This window comes from Pinus tabuliformis, chromosome 7, assembly GCF_031772625.1.
Source record: "Pinus tabuliformis cultivar Carrire ecotype Pingquan chromosome 7, CPIR1, whole genome shotgun sequence".
Classification (NCBI taxonomy): domain Eukaryota; kingdom Viridiplantae; phylum Streptophyta; class Pinopsida; order Pinales; family Pinaceae; genus Pinus; species Pinus tabuliformis.
The window spans coordinates 123158261-123177851 of NC_142293.1; positions in this window are offsets into that span (position 1 = coordinate 123158261).

Here is a 19591-nt window from a genome sequence, read left to right on the forward strand (position 1 = left end):
TTTAAATATGTCTTCAATTTCTAATAGCTAGGGACATCAGATCAATTCTTAGAGCTGATCAAGCAAGAAGAATGATCCTTAAGTTGTTTTTGTGGAATAACCAAACCAATCTAAAGATTTTCTTCAAAAGAGGACTTCTAGGAATGTAGAATTAATCTAAATTCAAACTAATTCTAAAATGTAAGAAAAAGGAATTAAATCCTAATCCTATCTCAATTAGGCAGATAAATGTCTAACCCAACTGAGAGAAAGATATTTAAATGATTGGAATTTAAATATGTCTGGATTATAATGAATATCAAGCTAATCAAAGTAGTTCAATTAACTGACATTATGAATACCAAAACACATTCTATTGAGGGGCTCTTAGGTGAAATAATCAACTGATAACATTTAGGAAGTAGTTCACGAAATGATATTGGTTGTTAAATCAATTCATTCGAATATTTAAACAAGAATATGAGGAAATAACTCACAACATATCATTATTTGTTAAATCAGTATTAAAAGGCATATTTCTGATTAAATAGTTACTCAAAAATCATAATTCAACACATAAGAGTAGATATAAATAATAACATATGATTGAGACAAATTACTCATACCAATAATAGTGCACAAATATGAATAAAATGACACATTCCTGCCATTATAAATTGAAACTAGTATTTAAAACAATAGTATTAAAAACACCAATTTAATGAATGCATTTCTTTGGCTGTGGTCTCCAACAATCTTTTACAATGCATGAATTTCTACTTTTAATACTAAAGTTTTAATAGTAAAAAATATGTCCATCAAAATATAATTCAGAATGCAAAAGAAAAATCCTCTATAATCCTTCATATCTAAGCTTTCTCCTCTAACCTACAACTCTAAATCCTTTATACAGTAGTGCCTTCAAGAATTCATAAGTTGTAAAGAAGAGTAGAAATATCATGTAATAAGAAATCTGAAAAGAAAATTTCATTGTTTATTTATGAACGAAATAGAGGCACAAAGATAGAAATACCAGATACACGTTGCTTAGCTCATAAAAGAAACAACAATAGTTTACTCCTTCTCACGAAGATGATTTCAGGAGTACAGAAGCGAAACTTCTTGAAATTCTTGATGAAAATTCCTAAACAATGTTCTAGTCATTCTATTGAGAAAAGTAGTGAAAGTACACTAGTGCAAACTTTCATAAGCCTTTATACATAAAATTTTGGACCCTTATTTCCTACAGTAGCTAAGATTAAATAGAAAAAAACATATCTCATCTATTGTGCAGAGCGATGAGGGAATTAAACAGATCCTTTTGACAATTTTTAAAAGAAAACGGTATTTTGGTAGTGGTTTCTGCAAATGATTTGTTGTCATCATCAACTTCATTTGTTCCATCGAATTATTTGGATGTCTGTCTGTCTATTTGAACTGATTTTCCACTGATCAACAAAACTTTCTTTCTCTGTCATGAACCTAAACAAGGAAAACAAAAATCAATAAGCTGTAAATAAATGAGACTGATAAGTGAGTTTTATTTGAAACAAATCACTTTTTCAGGAAATTAGGAAAAACAAAGGGGTAATAAATTATGAGCACAACCATCATGGAGAGGAATGTAGAGTGATGCTTTTTGTTAGTGCCTAAATCTACCTCAGGATGAAAAAGTAGGATCCAGGGCCAACATCAAACCACGCTCAACCTGGTAGCTAGCCCTACCAGGTCAGGAGAGGACTCTCTCCGGGTCAATCTCAGCAAATTATGATCGATGAGGGCTTGAAATGACTGAAATATCTACTGATATTAGGCTAGGTATAAGTGCAAGAGAGTTTGATTTGATAAAATGGAGTTTTTTTTGGCTCAGATGGAAACGTAGATTTTGGGTGCGGGGATTGAGGCTCAGTTCGGTAGAGATCTCAATGGGGCAAGGTACGCAATTGCTTTTGGCACTTAAAATTGAATGAGATGGAAGGAATAGAAAAGTGAGGTGTTGAAGAGGGCAAGAGCAATCATGGATCCTCCCCAAACAACTGAAAACATTAAGAAACTAAAGCAAACTTCAAGTAGAGCACTGCACTTTCAATGGATTCTACTTACACTCTTGTTTTTTTAGTTCAGAAGAAACAAGATAGATAATGGCATACAAGAAATATAAGCAAATTCATAATTAAAAAGAGAAGCATTGTACCAAGACAAATTTCCACATGAATCCCAAAGAGTGCTGCAAACCCTGTTCTCAATTCCTTAGCCAAAATTTTGATATGAATGTACAATGAAGCTCAAGGCTTTCTCAAAAGTCCAACCATGCTAATGACTGAAAAAACATAAGATATAGGCAAACAACCACTCATCCTAGCCTCTAGGGGTCGAACTCACATGTTTAGGAGCTGTTCGAACTAATTATAAATTGAGAACTAGAAATTAGGTAGTGGAACAACATGCCTCTAGAAACAAGGGAACTGATTCATTCAGTTTCAAACAACTTTTTAACAGATGAATCTACCTCCATAAGTGAAAATTGGACATATTTACATCATGATCCATCCATGTACATTTAATTACATCAAAAATTTGACACTAAGCATGTGAAAAAGTCAAACTGGCAATATCTAGGTGAAAAACATAGCATTCCTGGTCAAACTGGGCCAAATTTCCTCTATGCGTCACGCGTGATTCTCTATGCATAGCGCCTATTTGGACCCACTTTTGGAGGCCTTCCCAATGTCAAAATGAGTGCTAAGTGTAATGGTTGGAAAGGTATGCCTGTCTACTTTCCAACCCAAGTGGAATTTTTCAATTTGGCCTCCATTTGCCCCTCCAAAAGTTAGTTCTCCCAACGCTGCTTCCTGTGTGTCAAAATAGGGGCAGTAAGGTCATTTTTTGAGTGTTTTTTACCTTTTTGAGGGCTCAAAACCTGTCCAAATTTCTCGGTCATTGGTAGGAAAGCATATTTTTTCATGCCAAATCCAAAAATTCTGATTTTTTGTTATTTGGAGGCTCCCATCAAAAGAGAGTGCCAGGTGGCGCGACGCATAGAGCAGAAATTCCTATTTTTTGAGCAAAAAATTCCAAAAATGCAAAAAATGCCCCATTTTTTTTGGAATTTGGGCCAAGGAAGCCTCAGCCAATATCTGAAGTTTATCTTGAGCTTTTTTCCTTCTCGATCTCTTCTTCAATTTCGCCTTCAAGCTCATGATTCTAGCTTGGCACACCATATTCCTTGAAAAATAATGATATGCCATGTTTCTCAACATATTCTTCTCATTGATGGATTTCTCCAACCTCCTCTCCAAGTGGATATTAGTCCTCTCCAACCGAGACTGATTATGCTTGCTAATGTGTGAGTTTTCTTGATGAGTATAAAAAATTTATGGTGATTTTAGTTTTCTGCCACCAAGGGTAATAATGTATGAGGGACTATGGAGGGAGAGGGTAAGAGGGGTTTTAGAAATTTTTCTAACTAGAATTTGAGGAATAGAAGTGTTTTAGGGATAGTTTTTAGATTTTGGGATAAAAATTAGGGTTTAGGAACATGTAACTAGGGTTTGGGATAATGAGAATTAGGGATATATGGTTAATGAGAATTAGGGATATGGGGTTAGGGAATGGGTTTATGAAATTGGAAAATAATGTAGGGAGGGAGTGATGAAGTGGACTTGACAACAAAAACTCAAACTGCAAACCCTAAGCAATTGTTTTTGAGGAAAAATTGCAAGAAGGTAGGGTTTGAAAAATTTCTCACTAAATCACCATAAACACCAAGGTAACTCATTCATTGGTCATGGGAGAAATGTTAACTTGAACAAAAGAAGATTGAGAAAATTCTTCAATTTTGGAGAGTTTTTTAGTGAAATTAGGCTTCCAAACCCAATGCGCCACGCCAGTTCATTTTTTACACTGCAGAGGGCTGCCCAATGCGCCGTGCCATCTCAATGCGTAGCGACTTTTTGCAGGAGACTTTTGGAGGCCTTCCGGTGTCCAAATTAGGCATGGGATAGCTTTTTGGAAATTTTATTAAGTCTACTTTTCAACGCAACTGTAATTTTTCAATTTGAAGTTCATTTGCCCTGTCAAAAATCAAATCTCCCAAGACTGTTAAAAATGTCCAAAATGAGGCTGCCTAAAGGCAGAGTGTTGTTGCAGTCAACTTTTGAAGGTATTCCTCAACTCCAAATTGAGCACATGATAGCTCATTGGAAATATATTTGTGTCTAGTTATCATTTGACTAATTAAGAAAGTCATTTGGCCAATCAAGCTAGGAGAAAACTTGATTTTCCCAAGGTCACTTCAAAGGTGCATCAATTCTCCTGAGGCAACTGTATTTTCGACATTTCTCTAAAACCATGATACCTGTGTAAAAATTGAAGGAGATTTTTCTTCCTTGGCCTATTGTAGACAAAAAACTCTCTCATTTTTCCCAAATTCATCTTTTATTGCTCAGAAACATCATTGGAGTAAAACCTATCCCGATGTGTGGAATAGGGGATTTGTCGAAATGAAGTGAAATGAAGAGGATAAGGGGCTTCTAAATTCTTGGGAAAATTCTTGGAAGTAGGGAGGGATGTGAGGAAGTAGGGGAAAGTTTAATTTCAAATATTGAGTGAGGGGAAGGTGTCGAAGAAGGCAAAACACAGGCCTAGCCTAGAAAATTGTCAAGTTGTAGCAAGAAACTAGGGTTTGTGCAAAAAAGAGGAATTTGGGGGATATCAGTGATGGGAAGTGTTTAATAAGGTACATTAAGGATAGGGGAAGGTGTATGAACATCCGGATACAAGTTTTGCTAATGATTTGACCATCCAAGAGAAATTACCTTCAAAACCCTAGGAGAGGGAAATGAACCTTACCTAGGCACAACTGAAGCATGAACAAGGTGTAAAATGACCCAGTGGAACTTGAAATGATGATGAAAAACCTCTAAATGATGGTACAATTAGCTGAATGGTGACATGGACCGACATTTGGACAACTTTGAAAGGAGTAAAAGCAAACCCTAGACCTAATACCTAGTGACCAAATTTTGCTTGAAGACTCACTGAAATGACAAAATTTGACCTTAACACCTTAAAATCACTTTGCAAGAGCATGTTTGATCACTGGAGGAAGGCTGCAAAGACTGACACTAACATTGGCTCCAATGGGGATGGTAGCTCCTTGGAGGTGCCAAGAACTACAGATCTCTGGGAAAGCAGGCATTGCCTTCATCCATTGGGCTATGGAGTCAATAACTTCGACAAACCAAAAACCAATTACTATAAAAACTTTGACTCAAGACTCATAGTTGAACTGACTAATTCAAAACTGAAACAAGATTCTCAAAAGCTAAAACTAGACACTCAGCTGAAACTATCTTTAAACTGAACTGACTAAAAGAAAAATGACTCAAGACTGACTTAACTGAAACAAGTACTTACAAAGCTTTCAAAGGGCAACAGTCCATCGAGATTTCAGGGCTTCAAATCATGACGATGACTACCTGCTTACTAATGAAATATGTACAATCATGTGTAGTGAGCCTTCCAATGTAACCAATCCAGTAGATGGCTACATACTGAAATTATGCTCTCACTTTTCCCGAGCAAGTAGAACGATGTACATGTAGGCAACTCACAATAACAACTGAAACCAAGGCTTATGATAATGAACCAGGCAACATTCATCTTCGCTAGTGCTTACAAAAGAATGTTGAAAGGATCTTGAAAGTCCTGAAGCACTAGCTTGGCTTGAGATCCAGCAGAAAAAATACAAATACTCCCTTTATTCTGATATGAAAGAACAACTGATTGCCAAGTGATAGGAAAGCATAGAGAAGTATAAGCTTCTGCCATCTGAGTGTTAGCTATAAATTCCTTGACCATGACAATTTTGGCATATTGTCTCTCTCAGGCTCATATTGCTCAATTTCATGGTCTAGGTCATTCTTAAACAGAAAACAATCTTCAAGATTATCATACATAACAGCCTTATCATCTTCATGAAAGAAAATATTATCTATTCGCTGATCTATAAGGCTAATGTCAAGACTGTCATCATTTTCAAAAGAAGAAGAAGTTTCACCAAAACCTTCTTGACCATGTGCACACTGCAGATCTGCATTAGCTTTGGTTGTAACTTGACCTTTCAGGAGTCAATATATCTCATATTTAGACAAAGGAGATAATAATTTTTGTTTTCTTTTGCTCAAGCGATTATTGTCTTCTTGAAATAACTTTTCAAAACATGAACCTGAATGACAGTCCTCAATTCCCTGATCTTCTGAAATTTGAAAACATTGTTGATCATCTTCATATGACATGGAAATCAAATTATCATCTACCACTGAGTTATCGAAAAAATATTTTTCACTTACTTGAACAAAGATCTCATCTTGTTTTTCATAAAATGATTGGATTATCTCCTCATGAAGGCTTGGGTCAGTAACTTTGTCTTCTTCATTCCAGATGATCTCAACAGCAGACCTCTCCTTCATGGGATTCAAAACAAGGTAGTCTTCATCATCATGATCTGAATCTAGATCTGAAAGAGCTGACTTGATTTTATCACATTCTGAAATTGAAACTTGACTTTCATGCATGCTGTCTTCCTCTATGAACAGATCTGAAATAAAACCTTCTCCTTCATCATTTTCCATTGTGCTAAGATCTTGATCCTGCTGCAAATTCTCCTACGCATCTTGATAAATATCCTCTTTATGCTGCAGAAATGGATTTTCATGCAGGGCTTCCATGATCTCATCATCCATGAAGTTATCATCTTCATAAATTCTCTCAATATTTTCAATAAAACTATAAGCATATTTGCAACAGTTCTGAACTAAATTTAATTATGGATAAGATTCTTTATACCTTTCAAAGAACATGGTATGAAAATTCTTTAAAGAGTAAATACAAGCAGGAGGCAAAATTTCATACCAAGATCATGCTTCACCTTCGAAAGTGGCCATGAATATCTTCATCAAGCAATCTTCAGGAAAATCAACCTTCAACTTGCGAATATGTATGTGAAATCTAACCAGATGTAAAGCAACATCATTCCTATTATCATCTTTAAACATAGGAAAATTCCTTTGCCAATGTACCTTTGGAATTTTATTTGGAAAACCTGGCATGTGATCTCTGCTCATGGGAGCATACCATCGAGCAAGCAAATCCATTTTGATAATAATGAATTGACCAAGAAATTCTTCAGGCTACTGATTCTTGAAGAGTAGAGTCACCATAAAAATTCGGAACCTTGGGATTCTTCGACATTGGAGTCGCCAGGTGAATGGTTTTAGCCTTCCTGTGTCTGACTGCTATCCACCATCAACAATCAGATCTGAACTTGATACATGTTATTGGGGAAATTTGCAAGTCAGATGTTTAGCTTATAATACTATACCGGAGATTGACTAAAGTAGCTTTTATCTACTTTCGCTAATGCAAAGCAAGAGCATGTAGCCATGCTACTTGGCTAACTTCAGGCTCCATCTATAGTCTACAAAGCCAAACAATGAACTTTCTTCCCTAGTGTGGTCACTACTATGTTAGTTCCTAAATCTACCTCAGGCTAAAAAGGTAGGATCCAGGGCCAACATCAAACCACGCTCAGCCTGGTAGCTAGCCCTACCAGGTCAGGAGAGGGCTCTCTTCGGGTCAATCTCAGCAAATTATGATCGATGAGGGCTTGAGACGACTGAAATATATACTGATATTAGGCTAGGTATAAGTGCAAGAGAGTTTGATTTGATAAAATGGATTTTTTTTGGCTCAGATGGAAAGGTAGATTTTGGGTGCGGGGATTGAGGCTTAGTCCTGTAGAGATCTCAATGGGGCAAGGTAGGAGATTGTTTTTGGCACTTAAAATTGAATGAGATGGAAGGAATAAATAGGTGAGGTGTTGAAGAGGGAAAGAGAAATCATGGATCCTCCCCAAACAACTGAAAACATCAAGAAACTAAAGCAAACGTCAAGTAGAGCACTGCACTTTCAATGGATTCTACTTACACTCTTGTTTGTTTAGTTCATAAGAAACAAGATAGAGAATGGCATACATGACATATAAGCAAATTCTAAATTACAAAGAGAAGCACTGTACCAAGACAAATTGCCACATGAATCCCAAAGAGTGTTACAAACCCTGGTCTCAATTCCTTAGCTAAAATGCTGATATGAATGTACAATGAAGCTCAAGGCTTTCTCAAAAGTCCAACCATGCTAATGTCTGAAAAAATATAAGATATAGGCAAAAAACCACTCATCCTAACCTCTAGGGGTCGATCTCACATGTTTAGGAGCTCTTTAAACTAATTATAAATTGAGAATTAGAAATTAGGCAGTGGAACAACATGCCTCTAGAAACAAGGGAACTGATTCATTTAGTTTCAAACAACTTTTTAATAGATGAATCTACCTCCATAAGTGAAAATTGGACATATTTACATCATGATCCATCCATGTACATTTAATTATATCACAAATTTGACACTAAGCATGTGAAAAAGTCAAACTGGCAAAAGTTGGGCGAAAAACAGAGCATTCCTGGTCAAACTGGGCCAAATTTCCTCTATGCACTGCGCCTGATTCTCTATGCATAATGCCTGTTTGGACCCACTTTTGGAGGCCTTTATAATGTCCAAATTCACTCCAAGTGTGCTTGCTGGAAAGTTCTGCCTGTCTACTTTCGAACCCAAGTGGAATTTTTCAATTTGGCCCCCATTTTCCCCTCCAAATGTCAGTTCTCCCAACGTTGCTTCCTGTGTGTCAAAATAGGGGTAGTAAGGTCATTTTTGAGTGTTTTTGACCTTTTTGAGGGCCCAAAACCTGTCCAAATTTCTTGGTCATTGGTAGGAAAGAATATTTCATGCCAAATCCAAAAATGCTGATATTTTGTCATTTGGAGGCTCCCATCAAGAGCGAGCGCCAGGTGGTGCGACGCATACAGCAGAAATTCCTGTTTTTTGAGCAAACAATTTCCAAAAATGGAAAAAATGCCCCATTTTTTTTGGAATTTGGGCTGAGTCTTCTCCATCAAGCATTGTGTTGGGCCAAGGAAGTCTCAGCCAAGATCTGAAGTTTATCTTGCACTTTTTTGCTTCTCGATCTCTTCTTCAATTTCGCCTTCAAGCTCCCGATTCTAGCTTGGCACACCATATTCCTTGACAAATAATGATATGCCATGTTTCTCAACATATTCTTTTCATTGATGGATTTCTCCAACCTCCTTTCCAAGTGTACATTATTCCTCTCCAACCAAGACTCATGATGCTTGCTAATGTGTGAGTTTTCTTGATGAGTATGAAAAGATTTATGGTGATTTTAGTTTTTTGCCACCAAGGGAAAGAATGTATGAGGGACCGCGGAGAGAGAGGGTAAGAGGGGTTTTAGAAATGTTTCTGATTGGAATTTGAGGAATAGAATGGTTTTAGGGATAGTTTTTAGGTTTGGGATAACGATTAGGGTTTAGGAACATGTAGCTAGGGTTTGGGATAATGAGAATTAGGGATATAGGGTTAATGAGAATTAGGGATATGGGGTTAGGGAATGGGTTTATGAAATTGGAAAATAAATTAGGGAGGGAGTGATGAAGTGGAATTGACAACAAAAACTCAAACTACAAACCCTAATTAATTTTTTTTGAGGAAAAATTTCAAAGAGGTAGGGTTTGAAAAATTTCTCACTAAATCACCATAAACACCAAGGTAACTCATTCATTGGTCATGGGAGAAATGTTAACTTACTTGAACAAAAGAAGATTCAGAAAATTTTGCAATTTGGGAGAGTTTTTAAGTGAAATCAGGCTTCCAAACCCAATGCTCCGCGCCATCTCAATGCACCATGCCAGTTCATTTTTTACACTGCAGAGGGCTGCCCAATGCGCCGCGCAATCTCAATGCGTAGCGCCGTTTTGTAGGAGATGTTTGGAGGCTTTCCTGGTGTCCAAATTGGGCACAGGATAGCTCGTTGGAAATTTTATCGAGTCTACGTTCCAAATAAACTCTAATAGTTCAATTTGAAGTTCATTTTCCCTGTCAAAAATAAAATTTCCCAAGACTGGTCAAAATGTGCAAAATGAGGCTGCCTAAAGGCAGAGTGCTGTTGCAGTCAACTTTTGAAGGTCTTCCTCAACTCCAAATTGAGCTCATGATAGTTCATTGGAAATAAATTTGTATATATTTATCATTTTACTCATCAAGAAAGTCATTTGGCCAACCAATCTAGGAGAAAACTTGATTTTCCCAAGGTCACTGCAGAGGTGCATTAATTCTCCTGACGCAACTGTATTTTCGACATTTTTCTAAAACCATGACAACTGTGTAAAAAGGGAAGGAGGTTTTTCTTCGTTGGAATATTTTGGACAAAAAACTCTCTCAATTTTCCAAAATTCGTCTTTTATTGCTCAGAAACATCATTGGAGTAAAACCTATCCCGATGTGTGGAACAGGGGATTTGTCGAAATGAAGTGAAATGTAGGGGATAAGGGGCTTCTAAATTCTTGGGAAAAATCTTGGAAGTAGGGAGGGATGTTAGGAAGTAGGAGAAAGTAGAATTTCAAATATTGAGTGAGGGGAAGGGGTCGAAAAAGGAAAAACACAGGCCTAGCCTAGAAAATTGTCAAGTTGTAGCAAGAAACTAGGGTTTGTGCAAAAATTAGGAATTTGGGGGATATCAATGATGGGAAGTGTTTAATAAGGTACATTAAGGATAGGGGAAGGTGTATGAACATCTGGATACAAGTTTTGCTAATGATTTGACCATCCAAGAGAAATTACCTTCAAAACCCTAGGAGAGGGAAATGAACCTTACCTAGGCACAACTGAAGCATGAACAAGGTGTAAAATGACCCAGTGGAACTTGACATGATGATGAAAACCATCTGAATGATGGTACACTTAGCTGAATGGTGACATGGATTGACATTTGGAAAACCTTTAAAGGAGTAAAAGCAAACCCTAGACCTAATACCTAGTGACCAAATTTTTCTTGAAGACTCGCTGAAATGACAAAATTTGACCTTAACACCTTAAAATAACTTTGTAAGAGCATGTTTAAACATTGGAGGAAGGTTGCAAAGACTAACACTAACACCTGTGTTAAGACAAGCCGGACTTTACGGTTTTACTACAAATCGCAATCACTTTTAGACCGGGGTAGAACTCAGAGAAATAATAATAGGTTTAAAACCCGGAGTATTCCAAACAAAATCCAAAAGGTTCTTTCTTTAAAAATATCGCAACTACAACATCAGGAAGGCGAATGACATGGTGGGTGATGTGGCAAATCCATGTGGTAGAATGGGTCCTATTGTAGACCGTAAGACAGACGAGAGGTTTAGTGGTTTTTCAGAGGGGGTCGAAAGTGCTAAGTGGTTTATGAAGGGGGAAGTTTGAAATCATAGAGGAGTGACACATAGCTAGAGAGCTTAGGCGGAAAATCCACTTTTCAGACCCACCCTTAAGAACTTTAAAATTGAGTGTAGGGGGGTCCGAAACCATTATCTGTCGTTGGTCTGGGCAGATTAGATCTGGGCCGTTTATCTTATAAGATAGGTGAGTTTAGTTTTATTATCACAATCGGCGTTGTGGAGCGGAGGCAAAGATACGGGCAGGGTTATGAAAGTTGCGTGATACGCCTGAATGTGGGGAACATATGAATTGCAATGGATAATCCATCGGGTCCGGTCTAATCGCATATCGCAATCGATGTTAAGGAGTGGCAAACTTTAGTAAGTGGCCGAAAGACTTGCGATTTCCGTTATGTGGGATGAGATGATGTCATGGTGATGTCATTATGATGTGGTGGATCCATGTGGAATAATGATGCGACGGTTGCATGGCAGATGACGTGGAGTATGACATCACAGATGATGTCATATCACAATGGGAATGAGGAAGGATATTGAAATTGCAATTCAAATGAGGCATGACTCTTTGGCATTTGAGATAGTCGTGAACGCGGGGTTTTATGAATTACAGTGGATAATCTCGTCAAGCCCGAGGCTTTATCCCATATAGAAAAAGGGATACGTAGTGGGACTTCAGAAATGGTTCTTGCGATTGCATGAATGCAGGATTTTAATGAATTACAGTGAATAATCCCCACGGGTCCGACTTTCTAACATATCACAATCAGCGTTTGGTGAGGAAATGTGAGGCTTTGGGAAACTGTGATAGCCACGGATGTGAGATTGTTTATGGGATGCGATGTATAATCCCGCTGGGTTTGATATTTACTGCAATCACAATGGAGTTTGATGAAGGGTCTTGATCCTTTGGATAAGTTAGAGTTTATTAAAGTTTTGACCTTTATTTGTTTAAAACTTTGATTAAATAACCCATATTAATGCTTAAGTGTAAGTATAGTTTGGGCTCTGGGGGCTATTTAATTTTTTTTTTTTTTTTTAGAAAAATGAAAGGATTTTTAAAAGTAAAGGGTCCCTATTTTAATATAATAAATTTCATAGGAAATTTATAATACATTTAAATGGGGGAGGGGGGGTGTTGTTGAACAATACAAAACCTTGCTACTAATCCCTTATTGGGAAGTTGGACTTGTCCAAATGGTTGGTGGCATGGATGTCAACAAGGCTGGAATTGATGTGCATGATGTGTCAAGCTCAGGGGGAGTCATATGGTTGCTATAGTATCTTGTAGAGAATCTCCATAGTAGCAGTCTCAATGAAGAAGCCATAATAATATGAATATAATGGTTAGGGAGTCCCATGATTTGAAGGCATTTCTTCCTAGGAAATCAACTCAAATTCTATTAGAAACAGAATCGTTAGATAGCCATCAGAAAGATATTTCCAATGGTATGTTTAGGTCTAAAAATAGCCTCCTAGATTGAAAGTTGTTGATGGTCAAAGTTGCAATGCTAAGAAAAAATATAGCACTTTTAAGTGGCATATTAGTTTGGCGTCTTTGCCAATTATGGTGGATCTCTTTAGCGAAATTGCTAATAAAGTGTCAGGAAAACAAGAGAAGAAAGAGTGACAATGGAGAGCCTATTCATTAGCTAGTGGAGGTCCCATTAGAAACATAAGCTCGCAACATCTACCTCGATGACTTGATCTTCACAAAAGTATAAAGGAGCACAAAGAAAATTGACGAGGACATGGAGCATTGAACTACAGAGAGCCTCCCAATTGGTTCATGATGAAGCCCAACTGGCAGAGGTTTCTCGGCAGTAATAACTTGGAAAGACCTTAAACACCACTCAAAGGAATGAGTGGGATGATGCCAGCAAATGATGCATGCCTGATAGATGGAGCCCGAAAAGACTAGCTCAGGTGCGATACTATTGGATTTGATTAGAGCGGGCAAGCCCCACCTAACAACATAGACCACTAAGAGGATATTAGAGGTTTACAAAGGAGAAACAAGAATTAGTGTTGTGATAGAGAGCTACTATCTAAATCACTGACACGAGGTTATACCTATTATCACCCCAAGAAACTCTCCTAGGTTGTAGCTTGGAGATGCTCGAGAACATTACAAACTAAACTTAATGTTGGAAATGGATGAATGGAAGGAATGATGCTTTTTCAAGCCAGATAACCACTTCTACTATGCTTAACTCTAGACATGCATGAACACCCCCAGACTACAAGGCTTTAGACCACCAATTAATCACAGTTCAGAGATTGGGTGAATATGGAGAATATTGACCACACCAGCAGATGCACAAGACCTTGTGATGGCCGGCTGCAATCAGTGAAGAGGTCTGCAAATATAATTCCCTAGTGTACAGATAGGATGACAACTCTCTGTCACTAAGTGAAATGAAACCTAAGTAACACATTCACCGATACATGCAAGATTTAACCACAGAGGTAGGATGACAGCTCCTCTATGCTAAACATCAAGAGTTTAGGAAAATTGCACATTAGGCACAACCTAGAACAGAATAGAAACAGAAAGTGAGCAATTAATAGCAAAAGAAGCTTGTATTGGCTGAAAATGAAGACGAGATGCTGCAAGTATCAAAGTAGTTACAGTCTCCAGAAGTTGAATCTTACACAGAAACAACAACCATCAACCCTGATTACGTCTTTTTCTGGGTATATATAGAGTTTCAATACAAAGGCACTCAACCATTCTAAGTATGGAGGGGTCATAATTGACCACCAACTACATTTAGTTGCCAGATGGAGCTTCTGAGTGCGTTTGCTTGCTGCAGTGGATGAATCTGATCTTCTCAGGTAGTTGGGGTGTTCGTATTCATGAAGTTCCATAACTGCTAAATGCAATTACACACTCAAGCTCTGTCCTTTTCCTCCTCGGCCATGCTATCTATTAAATGTGGTTTTTGAGGAGCCACTGCAACTGGTACTGGTGAGCCAATCACTTTCCTCCTTCAGGTGCATGAAACAGTCAAGGGACATGGATTGCGTGGCCGATGGACGAGCTGGATGAGGGAGAAAGGTCGGCCGTTGGATTAGGAGGATAGACGGTGGAGATGGCTTGGTGAGGGATATTGGTAGAGGTGGGAGCGGAATGAGCGTGGGCCATTGGATCCTGGCGGAACTGATCGGATGGCGGAGGAGTGATCGGGCAAGTCACTTTATCGGGTGTGACGGGAGCCGTCAGGTCAGGTTTTTGGCAATTTTGGGCCTTTACGTATGGCCATGTGTGATTGCGATCAGATCGCATCGCAATACTGCGTCGATAGAAGCAAAGGGGCACAACTTTTATGCACACACGGATGCGATTTGCGATCAGATCACATCGCAATATCACATCGGTGGAAGCCAAGGGGTGCGACTTTTATGCATACATGGATGCGATTTGCGATAGGATCGATGAAAGGAAAATTAGTGGTGCAAGGGAAGGAGAAAGTGACCGTTATGAGTCCCTTTTGGGTATGACCATGGACCAAGCTTATTTCCATCCTTTAGAAATCAAAGATATGTAGCAGGGCTAACACTGGCTCCTTCTGGGGAAGAGATCTTCCCTGTGAGGTCTCAAGAACTACAGACCGTTTCCTTCCTTGTGACAACCAAATTAGGAGAACTTCATAGTGCCATTGGGCATGGAGTCTGGCTGAGTCTATGCTAAAATTGATAAAATAACATATTTATAGACTTAAGGCCAAAGGCCTTAAATGACATAAACTTTCAAAAAATGCCCATTAATTGGGCCATCAAAAACTGCTTCTCCCTTCATGCTTTGCAGCATGAAAGTATTGTTTCCTTGGATCTGAGAAATGATAAAAGACCCTATCCAAAAAGCATCAAACTTCCCATGGTTAGCTTTCTTCTCTTTCAGTGCATCCCACTTAAGAACCAAGTCTCCAACCTGAAAACTATCTGTTTTTGTCCTTCTGTCAAAAGATTCCTTGATCTTCTTTCAATGTGCTGTAAACCTTTCAACCAGCTGTTCTCTGATTTGATGTACCTCTGCTAAATCAGTGATCCTTTTTGCCATGTCCTCTTCCTCATTCTGCTCTTCTTGCAAGAAATTTTCCACAGGGAGGGTTAATTGAATTGGGAATATAGCTTTAGTGCCATATACCAACTTGAATGGGGAATTCCATATGGATTTCTTGGTGGTTACTCTGTCAGCCCACAGTGCATACTTGAGTTTAGAATCCCAATTCTTTTTGTTGTCTTCCAGCAGCTTTTTAATTATCATTATAAGGCTTTTGTTGGAAGATTTTGCTAGACCATTGCCTTGAGGGTAATATGAGGTGGAATGAACCAGTTTGATGCTCATTGAATCACACATGTCCACCAATTCCTTTGCCCTGAAGGCTGCTGCATTGTCTGTGACTAGTTTGTGTGGACAACCAAATCTAGTGAAGATATTCTCTGTCAAGAACCTCATGACCACATGGTGATCAACCTTTCTGGTAGGAATTGCTTCAATCCATTTAGTGAAATAATCAGTGGCAACTAAGAACCATCTATTCTGGCTACTAGAATGTGGATTGATTTCTCCAATGAAATCCAAGCCCCACTGCTGAAAAGGGCCATTGGAATGTATGGGTTTTAAGGGCAGGGAATTCAATTGCTACTTTCCTTCAAATCTTTGGCACCTGTCGCAAGATCTAACAAAGGAAAAGACATCAACAAACAAGGTGGGCCAATAGTACCCAGCTCTGAGCATTTTGTGGGCTGTAGTTTTCCAATAATGATGTCCTCCACATACACTGGAATGAAACTACTACATGACTTCCATGGATTTTTCTTTGTCCAGACACCTCAAAAGAATTCCAGATGGGTCCCTCCAGTAGAGTAGATTTTCATGAATGAAATATTTAGCTACCCTGAGCTTAATAGTTCTGGCTTGGCTTGAACTAAGGCCTGGAGGAATTTATAGCTTCAGCAAAAATTGAGCTATTGCGGAGTACCAATCACAAGAAGCTAGATTTTCTGCCAATGACTGATTTTTCCCTGGTTCAGCTGTTTCTTCTTCTGTCTGACCATTCTCTGAAATCGTGCTCATGAGATTTATGTCCAGTGTTCTACAATTTTCTTCTGCCATTAGTCTAGCAACGCCCTGACCTCTGATAAGTTTAGTGGGCTTCAATTCTATGTTAAATTCAATCAGTTTTGCAATCCATTTAGCCCTTATTCCATCAGCATCAGGCTTTGTTAGGACATATTTTATTGACGCAGATGGTACATATGCGATTATCTTGGAATGCAGAATGTAAATTCTGAAAGCTTTCAAAGACTTGATAAGAGCATAAGCCTGTTTCTCAATGATATCATACTTTAGCTCAACATCCCTTAATGTTTTGCTAAAAAATGCCACTGGATGCTCTGAACCTTCTTCATCTACTTGCATCAAAACTATTACAAGGGTGTCTTCAGAGGCGAATGAAAATATGTGGAACTCCTTGCTGTAATCTGGACTAATTAAAGTAGGAGCTTCCATAATAGCCCTTTTGATGGATGCAAAAGATTTTTTGTTGTGTGTGGAGCATGATTGTTCAAAGGTCTTTGTTTCAGCCGGATGTATACCCCAGGAAGTCTTGTACACCCCTCCATGCGGGGGGGACTTGTCCCCCCCACGGGGGTCCGGGGGCCAGCGGTCCCCCGGCGGGGGCTCGGGGGCAGCGCCCCCGAAGCTAAAAACAAATGTAAAATTGCCTTGTAAAAGTATAGTAATTTCTAGTCAATCTGGGCCGTTCATTAGGCGGATGATCTGACGGTAGAACTTATGTTTAGTTTATGGTTTTTTGCCCTAGAAGGCAACCCCTCTCTTTGTATGAGGGTATTGTATTTGAGGCTGTGAAAATGGATGTGTATTCTGTGTGAGCGAGAAACAGAGAGGTGAGACTGTGAGAGAAAACAGAGGATATTACGGCGGATTTGTTGTAGGTTGTGTCTCTTCATTTTGCTGGATAATAGAAAGGAAGGACTGGCTGTTCAGGGTGGACGTAGCCCAAACTGGGTGAACCACGTATATCTGTGTCTCTCTTGTTTTGTGCGTTTTCTGTGTTTATATTTCTGCAATATTTAATGTGTTCCATTTCTCCGTAATATATAATTTTCTAACAACTGGTATGAGAGCCGAAGGTCTATTTGGCTGATAAATTCACAGGAAAGAAGGGTTCCTAGTTCGAGTGGGAGAAATGGCAGAAGATGGTAAGTTTAGGGTCGAGAAGTTTAACGGCCAAAACTTCTCGCTGTGGAAGATGTAGATGGAAGATTATCTGTATCAGAAAGATCTATACCTACCATTGGGCGGAAAAACAAAGATGCCGACGGGTATGAAAGACGAAGAATGGAACCTTCTTGATAGAAAGGCACTCGGAACAATATGGTTGTGCCTTGCTGCGTCAGTCATCTTCAACATTTCAAAGGAAACCACGACAGAGGGTTTGATGCAGACGTTGTCGAAACTATATGAAAAACCCTCGGCCTCAAACAAGGTATTTCTTATGAAACAATTATTTAATATGAATATGTCGGAAGGTGGATCTATTGCAAACCATTTAAATGATTTTAATACAGTTACAAGTCAGTTAAGTTCTGTAGGGGTAAACTTTGATGATGAAGTTAGAGCTCTGTTATTCTTGTGCTCATTACCAGAAAGTTGGAATGGTTTGGTAATGGCCATTAGTAACTCCGTTTCTAGATCTAGTACTTTAAAGTTTGATGATGTTGTCGGCGCTATCCTTAGCAAGGAAATGCGACGGAAAAGCTCCGGTGAGACATCGGGAAATGCTTTGAGTGTAGAGTCTAGAGGAAGAAAAATGGAAAGAGGAAAGAGCTCAGGATATCACAGTAAATCAAGGAAAGGCAGATCCAAGTCCAGATCGGGGATAGTGTGCTGGAAATGTGGAAAGAAAGGACACCTAAAGAAAGACTGTAGATCTCGGAAGGGAAAAGAAGGAGATGCACAACAAGAAAACAATCATGAAGCAAATGTGACAGGTGAGGTGTTACAAGATTCTTTGATTCTTTCTTTCGAAAATATTACTGATTCCTGGGTGGTAGATTCAGGGGCTTCATTCCATGCCACACCTGATAAGAAATACTTTCATGACTATGTTCAAGGAGATTTTGGACAAGTTCGTCTGGGTGATGATAAACCATGTAAAATCATTGGAATGGGTAAGGTTCTTGTAAAACAACAGAATGGAAACTAATGGCTATTAAAGGAGGTAAGGCATGTTCCAAATCTAAAGAAAAATCTGATTTCAACAGGGCAGTTAGGCGGTGAAGGTTGTGTGACAAATTTCACAGATAAAGCTTGGAAGGTCACCAAAGGAGCCTTGGTAATAGCAAAAGGCGAAAAGGTTGGTACATTGTATTTATGCAATGGTATTTCTAACTCTGTTAATGCTTTAACTTCCAAAGGAGCAGATGCAACATTATGGCATCATAGGCTCGAACACATGAGTGAAAAGGGGATGAAGATTCTTCACTCAAGGAATTTGTTGCCGGGTTTGAAGAATGTTGATTTGGACTTCTGTGAGAATTGAATTTATGGGAAACAGAAGAGAGTCAGATTTCTCAGAGTTGGGAAAGAAAAGAAGAATGAAAAATTAGAGCTTGTGCATACAGATGTATGGGGACCTGCTCAAGTATCATCTCTTGGTGGCTCTCATTATTATGTTACTTTTATTGATGATGCAACTAGAAAAACTTGGATTTATTGTATTAAGAATAAATCTGATGTATTTGATACTTTCAAGAAATGGAAAGCTTTGGTTGAGATTGAGACAGGAAAGAAATTGAAGTGTCTTAGATCAGACAATGGAGGTGAATATTGCAGCAAAGAGTTTGATAGGTATTGTTCAGAGCATGGAATTCGCAGAGAGAAGACAGTTCCAAGAACACCACTAGAAAATGGTGTGTCAGAAAGGATGAACAGAACAATCATGGAGCGTGCAAGGTGCATGAGATTGCATGCAGGATTTCCTTTACAGTTTTGGGAAGATACTATAGATACTGTTGTTTATCTAATAAATAGAGGGCCTTCAAGTTCCTTGGATGGTGGTGTTCCAGAGGAAGCATGGAGAGGTAAAAAGGTAAACTAATCTATTTTAAAGCCTTTTGGTTGTGAGGCCTTTGTCCATATTGATAAAGAAAATAGAACAAAGCTTGAGGCAAAGTCAAAGAAATGTACCTTTATTGGATATGGTGTTAATGATTTTGGTTATCGCTTATATGATT